The 26,320-nt window shown below is 41.6% G+C and overlaps 1 protein-coding gene across 1 annotated transcript in view; it reads left to right on the forward strand.

Annotated features, from left to right (window-relative positions):
* Positions 1-26,320, forward strand: part of CACHD1 (cache domain containing 1) — a 212,150-nt gene that overhangs the window by 41,004 nt on the left and 144,826 nt on the right. The window lies entirely within an intron of this gene.

Below are 26,320 nucleotides of genomic sequence, written 5' to 3' on the forward strand. Positions count from 1 at the left end.
AAAGATCCTTGGCTGGGACACTTGGGCTCTAATTGCTGGCCTTGCCAGTCATCCCCCAGTGACCTGAGTTTTTCTCTGGGACTCTCTCCTTTCCTTACAGCTCTGTCAGTCTGTGTATTTTTGAAATGTAGGTCAAGTTGCGACAACTAAACCTAGAGGTAACAGTGATGAGCGTAACAGAAATGTATGTTAAAAGGTTAAAATTAAAAGATAGAGAGGGGTGCCTGGGTGGCTCAGTCGGTTAAGGGTCCGACTTCAGCTCAGGTCATGATCTCAACAGTTCGTGGATTCGAGCCCCTTGCTGGGCTCTGTGCTTGACAGGTCAGTGCCTGGAGCCTGCTTCAGATTCTTTGTCTCCCTCTCTCTCTCTGCACCTCCCTGCTCCTGCGCAGGTGCATGCACTTTCTGTCTCAAAAATATGTTAAAAAATTTTTTTAAAAAGATGGAGAAAACATGTATTTTACTTAGATACTGTGCATCTTATCACAGGAAACTAATGTATATGTTAGAACTGTTTTCCTTACATTTGAATATTGAGGAATGCAGTCGTTGAGTCAACGAATTATCTAGTAATTCTCAACCTCTCTTGTCTGGGTGTACCAGATTCCCATCTCTGCCAGTTTTATAGCTGTTGGATTTCCCTGTTGGGCCTAATTCTTTCATTTTGTGCATAGGTACCTTGTCCTTGGTTTCATTTTGCTTTCCCTAAGTAGAAGGGTAAAAACAGATGTTAACACTGAAATCCTATGTTTAGGAGGCAGGCTGGATGTGGTAAGTGGAAAGACTGATCTGGGCATAACCAAGGGCAAGTTCCCTATTGTAATTTTTCTCTTTTGCAAATGGTACCCAGCTTTGAGTGGACTGCAAGTTCTGTGGGGCCTGGGATGCCTTTATAATCTCAGCCACCTAACACAGTGCCTGTCTCATGAAAGACACCGTCATTAAGTATTTGAATGGAAGGATTGTGAAGGCAAAGTAAGATGTGCATCAGGAGCACAAGGCAGTTGTTCAATAAATGGTAGGAGCTCTTATTTATAGGGTCATTTCCATAATTTGATATTTCATGAGTCTTTTTGGTCTCAAAAAGTAACTTAGTGCTTTGTATTGAGACAGTAACCATCAAGTTATTTTCAGGGGGTGGGGGGGAAGGGTTTTTGGTTCACCCAGAAGAAGGTTTCTTTTCTGATTGTAGGTCCGATTTCTTCTAGACCTGCACTGATGCAAAACTAGAGCTTTTTATTACAATGCCACTCGGTTTTAAGCTCTGGGTGTCCATGCAAGAATTGCCATTGTCTTCTCAGGGTCATCATCCCTCTGCAGAGGGAAAGGATAAGATACAGGAAGAGATTCAAAAGCCACTGAGAACATGGGGAGGTATCTGCTCAGCTGGGGGAGCCACAGGCAGACATCACATGCTGCCCCGTGTCCATGAGATGTGAGACTAAACCTGGACCAAGCACGGTTCTGACACCGTTTCCTAAATCCACTCAAAAGGGCTTCTGTCCGTCCCCTCTTTGGAAGAGCAGGAGGCTGCCTCTTTCTCTTGTGGGCTGGTGGTAAAGTCCAGTTAGGCAACACTACTACAGCTTTTATTTCTCAACGACGAACAGTTCGCAGAGTCTGGAGGGGAGGGTATAGGAGATTCTTCCTCTTGCCTCCTTTGTGGCTGCCCTAGAAACTCAGCTGCCCTGGGCCGCGGGGAGCTCTGGGGAAGGCTGCCCCTTATCTCAGAAGTCTCACCAGGTGCCCCAGGTTGGGTCTGCGAGATGGGAATTCCCTGCTCCAGGGGAGCAAGCACCCAGCCTTGCTCCTTAACCGCGCTCCTGCCCGCGCCCCTCCCCCAAGCCGCAGCTTACCCACTCCTGGTCATGCTACCTCTTCCCTGCCTTTTCCTGACCGCACCCCTTCCCCGGGTACTGGTGGTCTCCTTCTGGGGGCCCCCCGCCCCCCCCCCCCGCGTCGGTTCTCCCCTCCCGCTCCCCCGTCTGCCACGTGGATTCTGCCTTGTCGCGTTCTGGCTCTTTGTCCCCTCCCTTGGGCGTTGTGCCCCTCCTTGGTTGGATCCCCCCTGTGCTCTGGGCCATCCTGCTCCTCCCTTCCACGCTCTGATCTTTGTCTTCCACTCTGAGGCCTCGCCTGCTCCTCCAGAGGGGCCTGCCGAGCCTTACCTGGCTAACCCGGGACTGCTCCTCTGGAGGGCCGTGGCCTGGGGCGCACCTCCAGCCCCTTTCACTCCTGCCTGCTTTGGGATGCATTATTATTTTTTTTTTTAATCAAAGTTACTGGAAAAAAAAAATTTTTTTTGAATCGTCGTTTTTTTAAGTGGGGAGGGGTTTTTCCACCCCAAACGCGACAGTGGATTGAGGCAGCAGCAACTAATTGCAGCGCCTCACTGGTGTGTCATTATTTCATTCGCCTGCATTAAGTGCTGGGTGGCGGTGATTCCCTGGTGGGCAAACAAAGCCGTAGGACGAACCAGTGATCCCGCTTCACCTGTCCGAACTAAAGTGCAGCCTGCCACTCATTCAGCGTAGAGTAAGCACTTGGGGCTGTGCTCGGTGCCTTCTCCTGGGTTCTAGGAATTCAAAACAAAACAAAGGCAGCCAGAGCTCTTTGTGGATGCAGATAGGTCATGTAATTATCATTTATTGAGTGCTTCCTGAGTGCTAAATCTTCTTATCTGCCTTATCTCATATAATCCTGAAAACTTTGCTACTGGGTAGATGCTATGATTGATCCTCTAATTACAGTTAATGAATGCAAGAGCCAGCATTTAAACCCAGGTACTCAAAACCACCACACCAAATGAAACTAATAAAGTGGTACAGTGTTCCCAGTGCTTATGATGGGCAGTGTTCCAAAAGGTTTACGTGTATTAATTTTCTTCTCATCCACCAGTGAGATAGTACTGTTACTCAAACGGAGGAGGATGTGGTGGGGTGAGGATGGTACTACTTTTTTCAGGGCCACCTGCAGAGCCGGAAGTCAAAGGCAGGCAGGGTGTGAAAGGGTGTAGTGGGAAGAAATGTTTTTGTTTTCTTTTTACTTGGTGGAGGGTGATGTGTCAAGAAGAGGAGGTGACCATTATGCTGAGGGTCTGGTGTAACTTTATCACGGTTGTGTTCCTGCCCAGTACACACTGTGCTTATTTATCGACGAAGCTCAGAGGGCACCCCGAAAACATTTCAAAGCTGGTCAGGAGTTTCCTTTGAGTTTTCTTGAATTGTCTGCTCTTTGTGGAAATAGCTTCTCCTATCACAGCATGTTTTGTTGGAGCAGTTAGGAAAGTTCTAGTTCCAAAGTGGTTGAAAACCGTTGATAGGAACTGAATTTGCTTTTCAGTTCATTGTATGACCGTGGTTAGGCAGGGATTTCAACTTACTCCTCTGTAAAATGGGGTTCACAGTAACTCTACTGTCTCTTCTTGTGAGCTGTGAGTATTTTGAGGTCCTAGGCAGTAAAGTGTTGGAAGCTCCTTACTTATAAGTTGGTATGTATTTCATGAATCCTGTTTTGAAGGTTGTTACCAATGCGCAAGGATCAGACAGGGACAGACTTCTCGTGTCCGAGCCTTCTCTAAATGTCCCTGGCCAGAAACTATTCCTTTGCAGCCTACTCTGTATGCCTCTGTATATCACTTACCAGCTTCTTGCACTACAGTCTGCTTTCTCTGCTTCTGCCTGCCCCCCAGGTGAGGTGCTCCTCAGGCTGGGCACTGCCTGGCTCATCTTTGCTTGTGAGTTTGAGACTGCACATGGCACATGCCGATTGAATTAAGCTAACGGGCTGCCTGGGTAATGTTGAGATGAAAGGTGGTGTTTTCAGTGTTTGTTGCTGTTCTTTTTCCACTGTGGAGAGTAAAGGAACACATTGCATAGACTTGGAGAGCACAGGCCTGGGGTGGGGGGGCGGGGGGGGGTGCGGTGGTGGAGGGAGAGGCGGGGCAGGAGTATGGGGGAACTGGGCAGGAATCTGCTGACAGCCACGAGATAGGGAATGTGGAAACTCAGGTTGAATTAGGAAGATGAGCCAGAAATAAGACAAGAGTGAGCTTTCAGGAGCTGGGAGTGAGAATGGAACTTGAACTCTATGGGAAATAGCACAGAAAAAATAACTTGTTTGATATGTCAAAAAAAAAAGTGCTATTTACAGGAAAGAGCACACCATGCTTCAAGAGTCAGAAGACTTGGGTTCTTGCTAGTATATGACTGGCCAAGTCACTTAAAGTAGGGGCCTCTGTTTACAATGGGCAGAGTGATCTATCATCTCGCCTTCTTAACATGTTTGATAGGAATTACAGAAGGATGCTTGTAAAAGCTTTCTTGTCTCCTGTGTGAAGCACAGCACACATACTGGTGTGGAGGTGGGTGAGCAAGAGACTTTTTAGAATTGTGATCTCACATTAGCAAATTAATCTCGCCAAACCTCAGTTTCCTCATGTGGAAAAGGGGCGTGATGATGCCTGCCTTCCAGGTAATGGATCTGCCAGGCAAGGAACATACTCGCATTGGGACTCTCCTAGAGAACCTGTTTCAGTGATTGACATCCAACAGCTGTTACTCTTATGCAGATGTGGTCCCACTAGGTTGCCTCTCTCACTAATCAAAATACTGTGCTGGGTAAGATAGATGTGACTCATATAGAGAACCATAATCGGTGTTCTGACACTCGGGTCTGACACTGGTTTACCTCTGCAGATTTCTTTTTTTGTTTTCATTAGAATTTTATTTATTTATTTATTTTGAGAGAAACAGAGCACAGCAGTGGGGGAGGGGCAGAGAGGGGCGGGGGAGGGAGAGAGAGGACCCCAAGCAGGCTCTGCACTGCCAGCTCAGAGTCCAACGTGGGGCTCAAAACCATGGACCTTGAGACCATGACCTGAGCCAAAGTCAAGAGCCTGATACTTACCTGACTGAGCCACCCAGGTGCCCCTTCTCTTTTTGTTTTTAAACTCTTAAACCCAAGACCACTTCTTCAACCTGGTTGTCTCCCTGGTTCTCCTTTTTTCTGTGAACAAAGCCCTGGACTCCCAACCACTTGCCTTTCTTTTGGTGTCCCCTGTGATCCCCTCCCTCGGTCTCTCTTACAAGGTTCTTCTCCCTCCATGATTGGCAGCTCCTCCCCCATCTTTGCTCAGAAGACAAGTTCTAAGGAAAAGATCTTTTTTTTTCTTGCCAATTTTAAGAGAAAGCAATAGGGCATTGCAGAGATTACTTTGAAACTTCGAGAGGACTCAAAATTTAATGAAGTTCATACATCATTCTCTGTTACCTCATTCCTAACTCTATGTACGGATGGTAAATACTCTTTGCTTTTTATTCCTGAGGGTTGGGGCTCATCACCTCTTTGAACTGTCGTTAGCAAAGGCCTTATAACATCCTCCGCCATGGCGCCTTTCATGCCTGTGGTACCTGCCCTTTGTGGCAAATGCAGTTTTCATTTTTTAGGTATCTCCCAGACTGGGTAACATAAATTCACTGGGCCTCAGCTGTGTCCAGGAGAGACAGTAATTGCAAAGCAAATCCCAGGTCATAATAAGGAATTGTTGAAAGAACAGCATCTCTAATTATTTCTTTGGCATCAGCCACTTGCTATTAAAAAGGTGGATTTGAATCAACTAAAGATGAACAGGTTTAGTTCATTTATCTTTCTTGGCTTAAAAAAGAGGAAGGAAAAGGGTCTTAGGGTAAAACATGGAGTTATTCAGTTATTTTATAAGGCTTTATTTTTCTTTGACCATGAAATTGGCCCTAGGGGACTTCTTAAAGTAGAGGAGTTTGGTTAAATCTACAAGGATAGAAGAAAAACACTACAACATTATATATAAATCTGAAGTTAAGGCTATCAGGTGAATTTTATGAAGTCATCTTCTTTTCAAAGCTCAGCATATACATATACCTGTTTTAATATAAATGACATTTACATCCTTTCTCAGTTTATTAATAATAGGAAAGATGAAGTCAGAGACTGTGATTCTCAAAAACTCCTGGATGTATTTAGTCTTATATAACTATTGTTTAAGATTTTTAAGTTCAGGATCATAAAGAGAGGTTTCAGAGAAATACAATCTTTAAAAAGTTGCTGACTTGTCAAATCATAAGTCTTAGATCGGAAAGCAACACTGTCAACTAGACTCCCCAAAAAAAAAAAAAGTTGTTGAAAAACTGGCAACTCGGATAGTACATGTTCCACATACATAAAGTCCTGTTTATTACAGAATAGTGAAGAGGGATTAGCACATTCCTTAAAAAACCAAAAAAAAAAAAAACCCTATATTTAGGATGATTTAGGATATTGTTTAAATCTACTTGCTAAACAAATTTTTGCTAGGAGTCAGAAACCGGGAGTCTTGGTTGGATTCTTAGTGCTGGCACTTGGCCAACTGCATGAACCTGAACAAGTCAATACCTTATCACAAAGGAGTAGGGGGTACGGTACAGTTGCTCCCACAGGCTTGCAACGAAGTTTCAGTGGATCTTGGGACGTTTATTGCTGTTTTGGTTGCTCTGTGTCATAGTCACCCTTTTTGAAGAAGGGCAGATGATCTGTCTCCTTGCTCTATAGCAGCTAGAGTGATGGGTGTGTTACTTACACTAGGTGATCAGACTCCTGCCAGAGATCTTAAACATTTAGGTAGCAATAGACAAGGGACAGTTCATGATGTTGAAATTCTAGAAAAGAGATTCCAGTGACAGGGACAGCTAGTTGTCCACTGTGGCCTTCTAGTGAGGCTATTTTAGTGACTTGATCTCTTGGGGAGCTATCTATCTTTGCTAAGATTCTGTCTCTCGTGTTTCTCATGTCTTTCTAACAAATTCCTTTTCCAATTATGTTCATTTCTATCTTGATATACTGTTTTTCTGGTGGTAGTCCTCGTTCAACTCTACATATGTTTTAAACTATAAAAACCAGCAGTTGGCAGACACATTGGCCCACTGGGTCTAAGATACAGATGAATTCAGATAATGCTAAGTGTCCTTGTGAGTCTTCTTGCAGGATTGTTGTATGATCTAGATGAGATACTGCTGTGGGACCTTGGAAGTTCAATCCATTCATAACTTGTTATTTGTAGAGGTTCTGATGAGGGGAAAATCTACGAGATTAGTATGGTTGTGGGTACAGTTGGGATTTAGAATGTCAAAGAAGGGCACAGGGTTTGGTAATGGTTCTTGTCCTTGCAGTGGAGAATCCATATTGAGCCAAAGGATGCAGGACATTTTTCTCTTGCTTATGTGGTAGATAAAATGTACAGATATTTTGGGACTGTACTTATTTTTAGTGTAACTTAGATCTCTATAGCACACAAAAGCAGAATAGAGTATGACAGTATGGTAGGTATGGCTGAGAGGACGTTGCAAATGAAGACTATTATTTACTGAGCTTCTATAGAGCAGGCACTATATTTCAATCTTTCTTTCTATTTGATGTTCCTTCTGTTATTTTATAGATGAGGAAATCCTCCTTGAGAGGAAGTCATAGTAACTTGCCCTTGCTAGATTAGCTATTATATGGGAGACTGAGCTTTCACATCTAGAACTCTTAGACTTCAAAGCCCAGGCTCTTTACGTGCTATTCGTGGTAGGACCAGAGGAGAAAAAGGAAGGAAGTGGAAGAGAGAAAGAACAGAGAAAGGAATAGAGGTACCCTAGGAAAATAAACAACTGTCAGGTTCCAGAGATAGATTATTGAGAAATCCAAGGACAAGGAATCTCCATCGGTTTGGTCGCCCAGCCTCTTCCTGCAACAGCGATGGGAACCTCTTCTTTCACTGGTGGCCTGTTTCATCTATGGACAGCTCTGGGCATTAGGAAATTATTTTCTACAAACCCCAGGACTTCTTTGGCTTCACATTTTTGTGTCCACTAGCCAGCTTTAAAATGGTTATGAACCACAGCTCTAGAAATTCCTTTGGTTTGAATCCCAGCTCCTCTGTTTACTACCTGTGGCCTTGGACAAGTCACCCTTTCTAAGCCCTGGCTCCCCATCTGTAAATGGTGACTGCCTCATAATTTGAAGAGGACCAAATGGAATATAGCAATTTGGCAGTCACTGGTACATAGACTTTTTGTAAGGTTTTATAGAGTTACTGGTGATTATTTTTTTCTGTAACTCTTTGAGGTAGAAGTTACTACCCCCATTTTCCAGATCTTGGACCTGAAGGAGTCTGCCTGAGAAGGCAATGGAAGCCCTGAGGTTCAAAGGCAAATGATTCAATTTGTGGTCCTTCCATCTTTGCTTGTCCTGCCACTCCCCTGCTCTGAATGGAGGGAGGCTGCTGTAGGCCAAACTGCAGTAGCTGAGACAAAATTCACGAGCGTGCAGATATGACCATCTTGGGCTGAATTTAACACTTGGACGCTTCAGATTGCTGTGCTTTGCTCTTTTCTTCCTCCTAAAGAAGAATTTCCTTTTGAAACTTGTTTCAGTTGTTTGTACTCTACCCGTCAGCCCATGGATTAGGTGTTGCTTCATGTATTTGTTAGGAACAGCTTATATAAAAAGTCTCTTTGGAGAGTGGTACTTTGTTTTCCAGCTTATGTATGTGTAAACTTGACGGGAGATTTGGTTAAGTTGTGTTCTTCCACTAAGCGTCTCCTGGACTCCATCATAATCAGGCCATCTTTTTATGAATGTGAAGATCTACTTTGTTCATTGAATGTTCTTCTCTAGCCTGTGAACATTTTGTAACCAGTCTATGCCAAACAGGCACCCATTTGCATCATGAAGACATTTCTGTGTTTCTGTTATCAGTTGCTATTCTCAGATTCTGAGTTCCTGGCACTAGTTTTCCATTCTTTTTTGTTGTTGTTTTAATTTTTTTTAATGTTTTAATTTATTTTTGAGAGAGAGACAGAGCACAGGCAGGAGAGGGGCAGAGAAAGAGAGGGAGACACAGAATCCAAAGCAGGCTCCAGGTTCTGAGCTGTCGGCACAGAGCCCTACATGGGGCTCGAACTCATGAGCTATGAGGTCATGAGCTGGAGTCTTATGCTTCACCAACTGAGCCACCCAGGTGCCCCACTAGTTTTCCATTCTTGATTCTACTGCAGGCTGGTTTACCTTGAGTAAGCCACTTGACTTCTAGTCTGAGATTCTCTACCTGCAATTTTGTTGGAGTATTTCTTATCAGGGATGTTCTAAAGTAGGTTTTCTTTTGTTTTTAATGTTTATTTTTGAGAGACAGAGTGCGAGCGGGGGAGGGGCAGAGAGAGGGAGACAGAATCCGAAATAGGCTCCAGGCTTTGAGCTGTCAGCACAGAGCCTGATGCGGGCCTTGAATCCATGAACTGTGAGATCATGCTCTGAGCTGAAGTCAGACACTCAACTGACTGAGCCACCCAGGTGCCCCTGAGGCAGGTGTTCTTAACCTTGAAACTAAGGACATTTATTGGGGGAGGGGAGTCTGTCCTGGCAGTTTGGAATATTTAACATCTCTGGCTTCTGCCCAGTAGATGCCAGCATCACCTCCTCCGCCCTCTCTACTCTCCACAGCAGTGTGATAACCAAAGATGGCCTGTGGGGAGTGTGGAACATAATTGCCCCATTGAGAACTGTTGTCCTAAGGTTAGAACGCTTGTGTATGCAAAAGCCTGTCTGTAAGCTGAATAGCTATAAGATCACTACCAGACATTTCATTGAATATCTACTTCAAGCATAGCACTGTGCTCAGTGCAGTGGAGAGAAGGGGCAATAACCACAAGTAAGTTACTCTTCCTGCTTCCGAGCAGCTGCGGTTGCGGGGGAGGGAGGGAGATGACACAGGGAGAATTCGATAAATCTGCAAGGTTCAAAGTCAGGGTGGCATTTGAGGCCCACCTTAAAGGAAACCATAGAGGTGCAAAGAAATTCAAGAAGAAACCAGTACTTCATTTCTAGTCTTTTGGATAGGTTGCCATTTAGAAAAACAAATTTGTGAAGTAGGTCTTAAGTGCATGTGGCAAACTGGAGATTGTATCACCCGCCTAAAGGAGACCGTTGGAAGCCAATTGCGGTTGAGCATCCAACTCTTGATTTCGGCTCAGGTCGTGATCCCAAGGTCATGATGTCGAGCCGCATGTCAGGCTCCATGCTAAGCATGGGGCTTGCTTTAGATTCATATTCTCTGTCTCTCTCTCTCTCTCTCTCTCTCTCTCTCTCTCTCTCTCTCCCCCCCCCCTCCCTCCCTCCCCCTGTTCCCCTCTCCCCCACCTGCTTGCTTTCGTTCTCTCTTTCTCTCTCTCAAATTTAAAAACAGTGTGTATTCTTATTTAAACAACAACAGCAGTAACCTTGTGCTGGTCAAGTTAGGTTGCCAATTGGCAGCCTCTTCCAGGTAATCTTTTTAGGGAGGCCCTTGTCCTATCCTTTCTCTTAGAAACTATTAGAGGAAAAGCTAAACCGGTATGTTCCTTCTCACTGTATACTATTCACTTCCTCCCATGTTTTACTTTCTCCATTTAAACTTTAGCTATCAAGATAAAGTGTAGATCTAAAGTTTTGACCTAGCTTAAATAAAAATAACATTTTTGGAAAATGTGAACATCTTTCACTTAAGAATTCTCCAGGGTCCTCCGCTAAAAGTGAAACCTGAAATGGTTGCCAGTAAATGCCTTTTGTAGCCTTGGAAATTCAAAGTGATTTATCACTTGGTGGTAATAACTGGAGGCCTCTATATACAAGAAAGAAGTTAAAGGTAAAGGGGCCAAAAATAACAAGTATAACCATATGGCTTTTTTCAAGAGATGTCCATATGGCTATCTAGCTAAAAATGACTCTTGCCAGCTTGACTGTGAATTTTCTTTTTTTGTAGTTTTACATAAAAGCCTTTTAGCTTTAACATTGTAAGGAAGGAATTCTAGGTTTTAAAAAACTGAGCTCTGGGGTGGGGCAGGAATGTGTTCATAGGCAGCAGACCTCATCGTTGACCATAGGATTATTGGTATTTACCTCACCAGCAAAGCTATGTGATGACCCCGATTTATATTCTTTTAAGTTTCTGGTGATGGTTAACCTTTTTATGGTGTGTCCAAGTTCCATGTCTGACAGTCTAGCTCAGTGTGCCATCTTGTTGTCAAGGATGAAGCATAAAACACTTTTTTGATTTTTCTCGAGGCATCGTACATATAAGTTTGTACAATTTTGACTTGTAAAGGAAATGGCTTAAGTTGGTCTGACTGGTTTTTATAGAATCTTTACTCTGAGTAGTGATAATTAACTAATCTATTCTATAATTATGCTGAGAAAGAGGGTGAAGTGCACTAGTGCATAGGCTCCAGAGGTCCTGTGTTCCCCTTTGGCCATAATGGAGAAATTTCCCGTGTTCAAGCTCTGCAGATCTCTTCATTGATGTGTTGGTATCCATGTGGTTTTTGCCACAGTATTGGATGATTTGGGAAGAACACACACCTACACACATGACCCAGAGGGATAAAAATTAGGGATCTAGTTGTATATCTGAATGGTAGGAATTCTTAATTTTTTTTGTTTTTCCTAGTGAATCCTGAAGTCCTTCATACAGATTACTTACCAATTATTTTTTCTGTCTACCTAGATCGAACAGTTTACTTTTGAAAAACAATTTCTTTGGTATGTATTTTGGAAAATACTATGCTATGGAAGTTAGACTTTCAGGTAATAATGAAAACAGATAGGAAGTAATACAGATCTCCCCGATTTGTGCAAGAGGCTGAATTTAAATTACCCTACCAGTCTCCTCAAACCAGATGCATTTCCAGTCTGATTGGTTTGACATTCGTCCAGGACCTTTGGAATATAAGCTTATGCAATTAAAAACTAAAATGTTTCTATCCTTGCAAATTCAAAGTATCTCAAAGCATTTTTTTCCCTTCTTAAATCAATTTGACGATTAGTATTTGTGGTGATATGGCTTCCTCATATGAAAAATGCTATTATGCAACAGCTGTAGTTGCATTGCCTGAATGCACGCCAATTCTGTTCAGATTGAGCCGCAGGGACTTCTTGTTAGCTCCCTTGCTGCCTGGGAGAGAGGGTAATGTAAAATTAATGTATGAAGAAAGGCCTGTTATCTGACACTATTTGGGGATGCAGGTGGTCTGAAATGGTGTACAGAAATTAAACTAACCTGGCAATCTGTGTTTATCAAAAAATGGCTGGGATTCATGGTTCCAACTCTGTTGGTTTTAATTTAAAAAATTAAGGAGGGTATTGAATCCCCTACCCCACACCTTCCATTACTTTGCTTTACTTCATGAACTTAAAGCATGTATAAAGCTTGAGATTTTGAGATCTTTAAGGTTTTGGATTTGAGGGTGTGCTTCATAGGATTGGAGAGGAAGTGGCAGAGATAGTTAATGAGATTCTCACAGACAGGCCACAGATATCTGAGAAAATGATTGTTTTTCAAGTAGTCTTTTTTTTGATCAGTGGCTTGTACATGACATCGATGTTGAACATTTTCAGATTAATTCTAAACTAACATGGATCCTTCCTTCAGCAAGGTAGTCCCAATTACTGTAATATGCCTATCCTTTCAGTTCTTTTTTTTTTTTTTCCTGGTAATTCTGCAGTCAATTATCAGTATGTCTCCATTTTTATTTTAGCCAAAGGAGTTCATTTCAGCATTGTCTCATTGTCCAGTGTCTAACTCTGCTGTATCCTTTCTCATGCAGTTCTCATGCTGACTTGCTTCACCTCCACACTGGGAGCCTCACTGTGTAATAGACCATCTTACTGGGTTTGTAACCACAATATCCAGCATGGCACCTGGCACACTGTGGGTGCTTTGTAAGTTTGCTCATTCATCAACAAACCAATGTTCTGTCAGTGCAGTTGTCAACACTGAAAACAAAAAAAGGACCAAATAATAAGCCATATATATTTTTTATGCTTTCATGAATATATCTCATTTAATCCTTAAAACAATGTTGCACAATCGATCTTATCTCTGTTTTATAGATTATTACCCCCCCCATGGATCTCAGAGCTGATTAGGAAAATGAGTCTGGATTTGAACCCAGGTTTTTATCTTTTGGTTAATTGTTCTTACCACAATGCCGCAGGAGGACCTTCTGCAATATAGAGATAATTTTTTCTTGTTGTTTTTGTTTTTGTTATTTATTTTTTTAAATAATATAGAAATAGTTCTTTTTGTTTTTGTTTTTTTTAATTTTTTTTAATGGTATAGAAATATTTCTAGGGAAACTTTTTTTCTAGAGACCTGTCTCTCTGAATTTGCCAGGGCAGTTGTTTTTCATATTTCAAACCCTTCTCCCTAACAAATGCTGGTGGAGTTCCACCAAAAACAAAAACACAAAAATGTGTCTAGCATTGCTGGAATGGAAAACGCAGCATTGGAGTTAACTGGAGTAAACCCAAAGATACGGCTTTTCATTCTGGGTTCTCTGTTTATTAGCATTGTGACCTTGGATAACTCATCTAAGCCTCAGTTTTGTCGTGTGTAAATTGGGGATACTATTCTGACCATAGGCTGATGCAGATTACATGAGATAATGCAGGTAAAGCACCTGCTATATGTCTGAGATATAATAAGTGCTCAGTAAATGGTACCTGCTGTTGTTGCTATTAGCACATAGGTACATTTCACCCACTCAGGAAATATTTTCTGAGTGCATGATATATGCTAGGCACTCTTAGGTCCTACTAATCCAACAGAAATGGCTTTCTGTATGGAATTTGCATCCTAGTTGCATTCCAGCAGAGGAGAGAGACAGTAGACATAATGAATATCAGGAAATAATTGCATGTTGGAGAGTGGCCAGTGTTATTAAAGAGGAGTAAAGGGAGAGGGATAAGGAAGATCAAGAGAGTATGTGCAGGGGACCTGGGTGGCCCTTGAGATGGCCATTAAATAGAGTATTCACTCTGGGCCTTATTGAGAAAATGATACTTGAGAGAAGACTTGAAGGAGGTAAGGATCTCTGGGAAGAGCCTGGGTATGAACAGCAAAGAGGCCAGGGTTAGCAAGAGGACTAGGAGGGATCAGTGGCCATTGTGAGAGGAACGAAGAGCCACGGGGGCCGGGTCTTGAGCATAGGAGTGACTCGATCACCACCATGCTGCTTCTCATCAGGAGAACGGAGTTGGACAGTATAGCTCCTTGCTCCTCTCCCTTTCCTATCAGCTTACTTTAAATGGGGAAGAAAGTGTATTCAACTACCCCAGGGTAGCTGCCCTGCCTACTCTGTCATTGATTGAACCTGGTAGTCCTGTGGCTGTAATGGCTGTATTCCTTGGGAAACAAAGGAAATGATTAGATCTTAAGAGGGAAGGAAAGTAGAATCCTGTGGTAGCACAGCTTGTGATCCTCTTTGAACGTGACTTGATGTCTTCCAGGCTCCCCGTACTGAACCAGGAAACCTTTAGTAGAGGATCCTTGTAGGTGTTGGTTGGTGTAGTGGTTTTTAAATGTTTGTATCTCCTTACAGTGAGGAGGATCCATTATGGGGGAAGAGGAAGAGCTTAAGTGTGGTAATTTGTCAACGTATGACCTTTCTGCCAAGGTAGCAGCAGCAGATACAGCCTCATCACACATAGGGATGGAAAATGTTTCTGTGCTATATCTCCAATAAGAAAGAAGGACCTGTAAACCTGGCTTTCAGCATCCAGGGTAGTCTTTCCACTGTTGCATTTGTGTCCAGGTCCTCTCAACCATGTTAATTTGAAATACTTTGTTTTTAAATTCATGTTCAGGAGCATGGTGATATGAGGGAATGATGAATGGGACGGAAGCAGGTCATGATGCAAAAATTTAACACAGGATCAGAGGAGATTGAAGTCAGGGGACCTAGGCTGCGTGTCTGCCTTTGTCAAAGTAGCTGTGACCTCTGAGCCCAGGTTTTCTCCTCTCTGAAATGGGTTAAGTCACACCCGCCTTTTCTGCCTTATAGGATAGGAACAAAATAAGGTATACGGGTAGCCCCATGTACTAGTATTGTGACCCAAATAGGGGCAACCACTTTTCTAGTGAAGCTAATGTTTGTGAACAGATTGTGTGATGGTTTTTGTGTAATCTTTTATAGAGAACACCAGCATGCCAAGCAAGGGTTTTAATTTCTCCACTGCCTCATTCTCTGGGAGGTAAAGCTTTTGTCTTCCTTTCTGCTTATCTACAACCTATTGTGTTTGAAAACCCCATAGATAAGGGCCTTGCCAGGACCATCAGCCTATGCCTTCAGACTCACATCCTAACAAGACTTGTCCTCTACCTAATGGTCCTACTAATATCTTTTCACCCCTCACAAGACCCAGTTTTTTTTCCCCTCATTCTGTTAATTATTTGAGGTAATCTTGGAGATAGGCATCACTTAATTGAGTTAAAGCTTTACAATTGAAGGGTTACTCATTAGCAGGAACAATTTTTTTTTTTTTTTTGGATCTCATTAACCCCTTGTGACCCATTTGATAATAGACTTAATGGAAGAATTTGCTCAAAAGTCTCAAAGAGCCACTAAGAGCTTCTTGGGCCTGATAAACTTTTTGCCTTCGGCAGTGGAAATGTGGGAAAGTTCCTGATGCTAAGTAATCTGGGGCCAGCAGGTTGAGGCAATGGAGCTTTTTGTTTGAGGCACAGCCAGGAATTGCTACAAGAGATAGTCACATCAGATACTCTAAAGAGGGCTGATTTCAGAAAGGGAAACAGAGGCCTGTTCCAGGCCTCTGTTTCCTTATCTCTAAAATGAAAGGATCGACTAACTCAGTAATAGGGTGTGCATCATTATTTCTAAAATTTTAAAAATACCTACCAAACTGTTTAAGTCTGAATTAACTTGTTTTTTCCTCCTAGCAAAATAGTTATCAGTGACATCGCATTAACTATCAGATGCTCCGAGTAACTCGAGTTAACCAGAGCTATAAGTTGGTGTCTTTTCAGGGCAGACTCCAAAACTTGATATTTTGGTTAGTCTTAAGACCAGCATAATTCTGACTTTCTGTACTGCAAACAGTTCTCAGTCATTGCCACCTGTTGCAAATTGACCTAACCCAGTTTGGTTATGCACAACTCCTAGGGGGGTTTGGGGGTTTGGTAGCAGCCAAATTATTTGAGGTCAGTAATGTTTAACTACTATCCCACAACTATGCCACCAGGTTATAACTAAAGCAAGTCTGAGACGCGATGTTGCTGCATGTGCAGACATTGATTATCAGCCAGCAGGTACAAAGTAGTTCACGCAAGATTGCCCTGCATATTTGAGGAAGTCCCAGCTCTCTTCTGTTGCTCTGATCACTGCCTTGCATGAAAACTGCACTCCTAGACATGACAGCATTCCAGAGGAGCGTTCTGGTATCCTTAATAATCGGCATCAAGCAACTGGCAGTCTTCCAATCATGGCTGGTCTTGGGGCCATTTAGGGAACAAACTTCGGAAGGTTACATTCTTGTTCATGCAAGAGTAGGGGTGTCTCTAAATATTTTGGTCAGTTTTTATAACTTAAGTCTATCTTTAATTTCACCAGTGAAGTCCCATTTCTAACATTTATAATGGCTGTTTATAAGCCATCCCTTCCCTTTTGTCTCTGTCTCTCTGTGTCTGTCTGTCTGTCACACACACACACACACACACACACACACACACACACACCTCTCTGACATTATTCACTTTGCTAATTGGCTGGGGATCTGGTGTTGATTTAAAATGGATAACTGAAACATTTGTGGTGCCTCTTTTTGGAGTACGTCTACGTGATTAGAAATCAAACTGCCTATCCTTGGAGAGACTCTTCCCGAATGTAATGCCAACTGAGTTGTAGTTTAACGTAATTAAATCACACACAATATCACATTACCTATACTGAATTATTGCTAACCTAATTAGTCATTACTTAAACACTGCCTTTGTGGAGCCCCATGGTGGGAACAACTGTTATTAGTGGCACTGTATAGGAGTTAAGACTTGGAAATGATTTGTCAGGATTTCTGTGTTCGAAAAGTGTTTAACATCTGCATATTCATATCTTGTCACTGGGTAGAAAATGATATTAACCATTTACTGTGTGCTTACTATGTGTCAAGTAATTTCTGTAGATTGTCTCTACTTACCATCCAACCTGTGTAGTAGAGACTGGGCTCCATTTCATAAGATAGAGTAGGGGCACTGGAGTAGGGGCACCTGGGTGGCTGAGTTGGTTGAGCGTCCGACTTCAGCTCAGTTCAGGATCTCGTGGTTCATGAGTTCAAGCCCCATGTCGGGCTCTGTGTTTACAGCTCAGAGCCTGGAGCCTGCTTCAGATTCTGTGTCTCCCTGTCTCTCTGCCCCTCCCCTGCTCATGCTTTGTCTCTCTCTCTCAAAAATAAAGATTAAAAAAAAATTTTTAAAAAGGAGATGGAATAGAGCCCTTATAGAAATCTAGGTCAGTCTCTATGGGTCGGGCTGTCCTATAGCCCCTGCATTGGTTTCTTAATGCTGCATAACAAATTACCACAAATTTTGTGGCTTAAAACAATACCATTTTATTAAATTTAATTATTTTTTTTTAATGTTTATTTATTTTTGAGACAGAGGGAGCAAGCCGGACGTGGGCACAGAGAGAGGAAGACACAGAATCTGAAGCAGGCTCCAGGCTCTGAGCTGTCAGCACAGAGCCTGATATGGGGCTTGAACTCACAAGCTGTGAGACCATGACCTGAGCTGAAGTCGGACGCTTAACCGACTGAGCCACCCAGGCACCCCATAATACCATCAGTTTATCGTGTAGTAGTTTGTTGAGGGCGGAACTCTGAGCTTGGCATGGCTGGGTTCTCACTGGACTAAAATTAAGGTAATAGCTGGGACTGTGATTATCATGTGGGTTTGGGAGTTACCTCCCACATCACTGGTTACAATTAAAATTAATTTCTTGTGGTTGTAGGTCCAAGATCCGCATTTTCCTTCTAACCGCTGGCTGGGGACCTTTTAGTTCCTAGAGGTTGCTCAGTACCTTGCTACATGGTTTCCGTGTGCAAGTCACAACATGGGTGTTGTTGCCTTCTACACCAACTGGAGTGTCTCTGATTCCCCTTGTGGCACTAGCCAGAGAAAAGCTGTGCTCTGAAAGGGTCTATGTGATTAGGTTAGGCCCACTGGCTAATCTCCCTTTTTGAAAGTCATTGTACCATATGATATAACCTAATGATGGCAATAAAATCTCAGTCTCAGAAAGTATGCAGGGCATGTACAAACAGGGGCCAGAAATTTGGGGACCAACTTAGATGTTTTTGCCTCTCAAACCCTGCTCAGAAATTTGATCTGGAAAGAAGGAAGGAAGGAAGGAAGGAGGGAAAGGGCTGATGCTATTCCCAGGGTTACAGTTACATGAGAGCTCTAATTATGAGGAATGGAAGGAACCAACCTGAGGTTGTAGGTACCTAGATATGGGGACCCAAAGGTAGTTCTTTGTGCTTTATCATTTTTGTTTAGAGCTGATTCTAAAAATTACCATACAGTAACAGCTCTTAGAATATGGTCTAGACAAGAACCAAATGAGACTTAACTGGGGAAGTGGGCTTAATTTCCTAGTTAGATGAGATGGATTTTGTTCCATAACATTAATACTATGAAGAGGGTATCTGCCTAAGAACAGTGAATGGTAGCTTTGTATTTCTAGTGCTCTTCCTGTACCCATAACACAGTTTTTCACAGTAAATACCATTGAATTGAGGACTGTTGGAGAATGCATGACTACTTATTCCTTATTCAATGTGTTCTACCTTAGAAACCTTAACTACTTTTTTTTTTAACAACCTCTTTTAAAAAAAAAAAAAGTGTATTTTTGAGCAAGAAAGAGAACATGTGGGAGCAGGGAAAGGGCAGAGAGAGAAGGGGAGAGAGGATCCCAAGCAGGCTCCACACTGTCAGAGCCCAATGTGGGGCTCGAACTCAGGATCATGAGATCATGACCTAAGCGGAGATCAGGAGGTGGATGCCTAACTGACTGAGCCACCCAGATGTCCCTTTAGCAATCTTTTAAAATGATAATACTTTTCTGTTACATAGTACCAGACAGATGTTTTCACAGAACCCATATTTTTTTCTGATTTTATTTTTGAGGTACAAGATACAGTCAGATGCATGAATCTGAAACCTATAGCCTGAAGAAATTTTATATATGTTTATCCTTGTGTAAGCCACCCTAGGTAGAATAAAGGACATTTCCAACACCTCTGAGGGCTCCTTTGTGCTCCTTCCCAGTGAATCCCTCTTCCCAGAGGTACCACTGTTCACAGAAAGACAAGGAGATGGAGAGGAAGGAGATCTTGTAACTTCTAATCTGTGCAGACAAGAGAACCCAGATTGCTGATTTCTGATTGTGTGTTCTTGCTTCCAGAAGATCTGTACCCTTGGACCAGACCTTCCTAGTAGACCATTTCTTAAAGACTAGGTACAAGAATGCCTTCTTGTGCCAGTCTCTGAAGCACCCATTGGTGATTTTCTCTCCCAAGTCCTTTTTGTTCCTAAATCAAGCAAATCTAACACATTGAGTCCATATCGAGTACCATCATATATGTAACTTAAAAAAAAAGTGTTTAAATTCCGGTTAACATACAAATACATGTAACTGTTTTCCCCCAAATATATATAATTTGTAAACAGATTTTGATGCAAGTGGGGAAAGCATGGTCTCTTCCCCCTGCAGAGCATTTTCGTCATATCTGATGGTCAGGATTTAAAGAATAAAGTGTTTTGTGCTCCAGACGCTTTACTTCAGATGTAGTGAATGAGGAGTTTTGATGTTGCCCTTTGGCTGTCTCCTTAGAAATTGTGAAAAGCACTGACCTCTCCAGAGCATCTGTACTTCCCTTGTCCTTCTTTTTTTTAAGGAAGTGATGTGTGCCTGACCACAGCCAAGAAAGACCACTTAAAACAACAGAATTAAGTATTTAAAAAGCCAGTAGTGTGGCATCTTATTATTAAAAAAAAGTATCCATGGGTTTTATTTTTTAAAACTGCTTTATTGAGATATATAATTCACATACCATATAATTCACCCATTTAAAGTGTGCAATTCAGTCGCTTTTAGTACATGCACTAATATTGGCAACCATCATCCTAGTTAATGTTGGAACTTTTTTGTCCCCACACAAAGAAACTCTGTACCGTTTAACTATCACCTTGCTGTTCTCCATCCTGCCTCCTCTGGCCCCCTCCTCCAGCCCTAAGCAACCAGTACTCTACTTTCTCTATAGATTTCCCTCTTCTGAACATTTCATGTGAATAGAATCATATGTGAGCTTTTGTGGCTGGACTTTTTCACTTAGCCTAATAGTTTCAAGATTGATTCATGCTATGTCATGTATCAGTACTTGATTCCTTTTTGTGATTGAATAATACGCCATTGCATGGATATACCACCTCGTTTTGTTTGTGCATTCTTCAGTGGATGAGCAGTTGGGTTGTTTCTGCCTTCGGGCTTCCATGAGTAATCTTGGCTGTAAAGATCTGTGTACAAGTTTTTTTTTTTTTTTTTTTGTGGACATATGTTTTCATTTTTCTTTGTTATATACGTGTGAGGGGAATTGCTAGGCTTATGGTAACTCTGTAAGCATTTGAGAAACTATCAGACTGTTTTCCACAGTAGCTTTACCATTTGACATGCTGCCCAGCAGTATATGAAGGTTCTGATTTCTCCATATTCTCATCAACACTTCTAGTTACCTGACTTCTGTCTAGCTATCCTAGTCGTTGGTAAGTGGTATCTCACAGTGGTTTTGATTTTCATATCCTCCTTGAGTAACCATGTTGAACATCTTTTCATGTGCTCTTAGGATTTGTATATCTTCCTTGGAGAAATGTCTATTAAGATCCTTTGCCTATTTTAAAATTATTTCTCTTATTGAGTTGTAAGAATCCTTTATATATTTTAGATACAAGTCCCTTATTATGTATGATCTGCAAATATTTTCTCCCATTCTGTAGGCTGTCTTTTCACTTTGATGGTGTCCTTTGAAGCATAAAAGTTTTTAATTTTGATGAAGTCCAGTATATTGCTTGTTTTCTTGCTCAGGTTTTTAGTTTCATATCTAAGAATCTTTTGTTAAATACAGGTTCATGAAAATCTACGGATGGGTGCAGCTTCTTAAAAGTTATGAAAGGTGATGTCATTGTGGGGGTGAATGGTACATGGGAGCTCTTTATACTATATTTGAAGCTTGTAAGTCTGAAATTTTTTCAAAAGAAAACATTTTTTTTTAAATGAGGCATAGTTAACATTCAAGAGACTTAAGCTTATTGGATAGTTTCCTCTTAATTGTGAAAATACTAGTGAGGAAAATGGCTTCCTGTGTTTTATTCTGGGGTGGCCTCCTTTTTAAGTGAACGAACATTGCCTCTTGGCTGCAAGAGCAAGAGAGGAACCTTAGCAAACTTTGGAATGATTTGAGTCCAAGGCACTAGACCATGCTATGCACTAAGTGCCGGCACAGTGTTAAAAGCATAAGTTACTCTGATGTCCTGCCCCTCAGTATTCCTTCCCTTCTTCCCAGCAGAGCATCTGTGAAGTCCTACTATTGAATTTGAACCTGACTGGATACTTCATGATATTCATGAATCATTATTACTGTGAAAATAGTATCGTGGGTTTTCAAAAAGTTATTAAAGTTTGAGAGAGAGCACAAGTGGAGGGGCAGAGAGGAACAGAGAGAATCCCAAATAGGCCCCACACTGTCAGCACAGAGCCCGATGTGGGGCTCCATCTCACAAACCCTGAGATCATGACTGAGGCCAAAAATCAAGAGTGGGGCTTAGCCAACTGAGCCACCCAGGCACCCCTCGTGAGTTGTTTTTTTTTTGTTGTTGTTGTTGTTTTAAACAAAAAGCATCTTTATCTTTTAGAGTTTTATATAAACTATTTGTGGATGACATTATAGGGTATCTTTAATTGGCTTCAGAAATAACTCAGGCTGGCAAAAGTGGGCAGAGGATGAACAAGACTGGGAGTTGGTAATGGTTGAAACTAGGTAATGCATATGTGGAGATATGTTATAATGTTTTGTCTTTTATAGGTTTCTCCATAATAAAAACAGCTTTGGATGTGTTTACTTTTAATACAACCTTTTTTAAAAATTTTTTTTTTAACTTTTGTTTATTTTTGAGACAGAGAGAGAGCATGAACGGGGGAGGGTCAAAGAGAGAGGGAGACACAGAATCGGAAACAGGCCCCAGGCTCTGAGCCATCAGCCCAGAGCCCGACGCGGGGCTCGAACTCACGGGCCGTGAGATTGTGACCTGAGCCGAAGTCGGATGCCCAACCGACTGAGCCACCCAGGCGCCCCTTAATACAACATTTTAATACAGCATTTCCACTTGGATCTGTGTTTGTGTTATATAGATGTGGGTCTTCTATGTTTGGATGCCCTGCCCGCGCTGGTATGGAAGAGCACTTAGACACAATTAATTACTGGAATACACTTCTCTGAGGCAAACCTTGGTTTACAGAGGCTTTCTGGACCCATCTGAGGTCTGGTACAGCCCTGGCAGAATTCATCTGTTTTTTTACAATGCCCTTTTTGCCCTGTAGGTGATAGATGCTAATCTGTAATTCCCTTAGTTTCATAGTTATGTAAGTTTATTTTTCTGAAGCTTTTTAAACTTCTGATTCTATAAATCTTTGCACTTGTTAAAATGGAGGTTTGTATATACAATGTACGCTTATACACATGCACACACAGGTTTGATAACTAGAAAAAAGTCTGAAATAGTCCATAGAGAATTTTGGTCACTTGGGGGTCGAACTGTATCCTTATCCAACTATCGATCCTGCTGTTTGTACAAGAGACTTTACGTGCTTTACTCTCGCTTTTGTTCTCTGTTTCTAATGGCTAGAAACCTTTATAAACAGAGTATATGAGTCTTTACTTAACCAAAAACAAGATTCTTGCGTAGAATTGTTACAGCTCTGTGATTCAGATAACTAACGCTTTCAGAACAATGTTGAATTGAATAATGTGTACAAAAAGGGGACACCATCTGGAAATTATTCTATGCTTTATTCTTGGTTTTCCTAGCATAATGAAATATGAGCATTCCAACTTCTCGTAATTGTTAAACTTTGTGATGTAAATGGTGCCAGGCTTTGAAAAGGCTTATAAAGGTTTTGCTGACTTTTTTGCTTTTGTTTTTACATACTTGCAATGAAACTCTGTGCCCTTGTAGCAGAAAGGAGAAGCAGCTTTGAGCAGCTCTATTTTCCTATTTTTGAATAATGATAAGTATAAGAACAAATATTGACCACTGCGTTAATAATTGGTATACAGGAAGATTCTCATCTTTTTCCAGAAATAGCCCATTGTAGCTATTTGTCATATTTGGTACCTTGTCTGCTTTTATGCTTCATGGTTCAAGATCTCATATAGCATCATATGTTGGGTTTTTAACCCTTGACTGTGTGATAATTCCCTGAGTTATTTGCCTGTTTCCTAGTTCATGGGAGGGGAAGAGGAATAATATACTATTTAGAATCTCACTGTGTAAAAAGTACTTTTAAGTACACTATATTTGCTGGCCTACCTAATTTTGAGAGTAGTGACAGCTAGTAGTTAATTACCAAAATCCAAAGAGGAGTTCTAAAAATAAGGCTGGTTCCAGAGATGACTTTCTATATTGTAAGAACAATTGAATTGGGGCTATTTGGGCATTGGGGTGGGGGTGGGGGATTCTCCTTAAAATAGAGTACAAAATATTTTTAAAGTACAAAAATATTGTGTGTTCAATGCAGGAAAATTCTGGAAACAAAGACACTTGTGGTAGTGGTGATTATAGCTTTATTTATTGTGCTTACTATATCCCTGGCTACTTACCGCTTTCCATATCTTATTTTTGTCGTTCTTCTTTAATACAGCAATCCCATGAGCTAGAGAATATTATTCCTATTTTTTAACTGAGGAAATTGAGCAAGAATGGCCAAGTAACTAGACCAAGTTTGCATTGCTAGCACGTGGAAAGTCATAATTAGAATTTTATGTGAATGAAGAGCCTTAACTATACCTCCATGTGTTTATACCCAGTGCATCCATAATACCATCGCAAGTGGACTGTCTCAGCGTCTCTCCACTGATTTCTCTTGCAGAAACAAATATCATATTATCAAATGATAACATTAGTTGGTATTCTGCTTTATAACTCTTAAAAGTCCTGTAAATCTAGACAAACTTTGGTATTCAGTCTTCTGTCAAGAATGGCATTGAGAAATTAGTATTCACGACCAGAGACAGAGTAAAAATGTGATCCTCCAAGGATTTTAAATGAGAGATTGTGAAGAATCTCTCAGTGATTAATACACAATCAAAGAATGTCATCTAGATGTTTAAGAATTGAAAACTAGTAACCTGGTGGGGCATTCTTTACGTCCTCTTTAAGGTGAGTGTGTCAAATTAGATGCTCTGAAAAATCTTGCCCAGTTTTGACGCACTGGTTCTCAACGCAGCTCCATTAATTCCTTATCCTGGCAGTTTTTCTGTATTACCGATGACCAAATACAGTAGTCTGAAGTGTTTAAATCTTTAGAATTATTGCTGTTCTTTAGTTTCAGATGTAGGTCAGACATTAAGGGGGCTGGCTGGCATTTCAGTATTTTCCTAAATAGAAAGGTCATTCCTACTTAATTGATCTCACATGTGCAGTGTGCTTTAACTTGTGAGATCACTCTGGACACTCTGGGTTTTCACTGGGTAATGGCAACACTGCTTGCTTCAGCCTGCCTGTGCGGTTATGTGGAGAGATCCCCTGTGCAGGAGGGAAGGGGAGGAAGGAGAGCTTCTCTAAGAAGCCCACTGACCAATGTTAATTCTCTCGCTCTCCCAGATGACTGTAGGTGAGGACAAGGACACTGCCTCCTCCGTGTTCATGTAGTTACGAAATTCTTAAGGGAATGTAAGCAACCAGTTTGTTTTTGTTTTTTGTTCTGGGTGTGTGCTTGCTTTTAAAATTAGTATTGCTTTTAAATGGACAGATGATCTAGGAACTGGAAAGAATTGAATCAGTGTGAAGTACTATAACTAGGGCCAAATAAAAACCTGCCCAGCACTGCTTTATTGGGTTAATGAACTGTGTATCTCCCTGGATTTAGAATCCGAAGTTCCGGCTCATCTCACTTTGGACAAGCCACAGCCCCTTAGAACCCACAAGTGTTGGTTAGTGGAAATGGGTGTAATTGGAATAGTGTCCACCTCTCATGGTGTGAGCTGTTCTTTGTGTTTAAGACTCTCTGCGTGGCATAGGGTCTTGAGCCAGACTTGAACGCATGCAGGATTCTGAGTGGTCTGTCCTCTCAGCTGCCCCTTTCTTTTTCCTTCATCTTTCAGTGGTGAAAAACTATAAGAAATGATTCATGGCTACCCATGTGCATGGGAGGGACCATGAGGTCCTCCAGTGACTTTTATTTTATTTTATTTTTATTTTTGGTTTTTAAGCTGTTTGAGGAGAGACAAACAAAAGTAGTTAATAACATTAACAAGGTTATTCCCAGAAGAAAGTTCCAGCCTGCTATGACTTGTTTTGGAATTTGAATAGTTCTGAGAGGGCTGACTGCTCTGTAACAGGGATTCTTTTACCCTTCTGAAGTTGAAAGAGACTGGGGGTGGGAGGAGAGCATTAGGGAAAGGAGCAATTAAGTTAAAGTTTCAAAATTGATGAAGTGAAGCAATCTGCCATTCCTGTTAATGCAAGAAGGTCAGCAGATTTAATTTTTCCATGTAAGTCAGAAACCTGTTCTTTCCCCTGTAGATGGCAGGAGCCTTGGTGCAGAGACCATTTCTTCCAGAACTCTTCTTTATCTGACAACCTCTGGTTTGAGTTTACATCTCAGAGTGGTAAAATCTAGGCCTTAGTGTTATGACTACAATTCTTTCATAAAACCTCTAGGAAAAGGACAGCCATGTGAGTTATTTAGCTAGAAGGCTGTGAGTGGATTAATTAGTGAACTTTTTTTTTTTTTTTTAAGTTTATTTAAGAGAAAGGGAGCACAAGTGGGGAAGGGGCGAGAGAGAGAGAGAGAGAAAGAGAGAGAGAGAGAGAAAGAGAGAATACCAAGCATGCTTGTGCAGAGCCCGACGTGGGGCTTGATCTCATGATGGTGAGATCATGACCCAAGCTGAAATCAAGAGTTCGATGATTGGCTGATGGAGCCACCCAGGTGCCCCTACTGGAACGTTTCTATGTACTTAGTACATCTTTGGTGTGTAGCAAGCAATTTGGAATCTGTAGATCCTGCCTGATTTTTCTTGTTGGTTAGAGGGGAAGAACAATATAAGAAGTTAGAGATGGCCTTTTTTTTTTTTTTTTTAAAGGACATCTTTGGCAAAATTAGTTAGAAACACAGTGTGATTCTTTTATTAAATGGCAACAAATGCATTAGTGAGATGTGGGGTGGGG

The sequence above is a fragment of the Puma concolor genome, chromosome C1 (assembly GCF_028749965.1).
Source record: "Puma concolor isolate L17-30 chromosome C1, mPumCon1.1.hap2, whole genome shotgun sequence".
NCBI classification, from domain to species: Eukaryota; Metazoa; Chordata; class Mammalia; order Carnivora; family Felidae; genus Puma; species Puma concolor.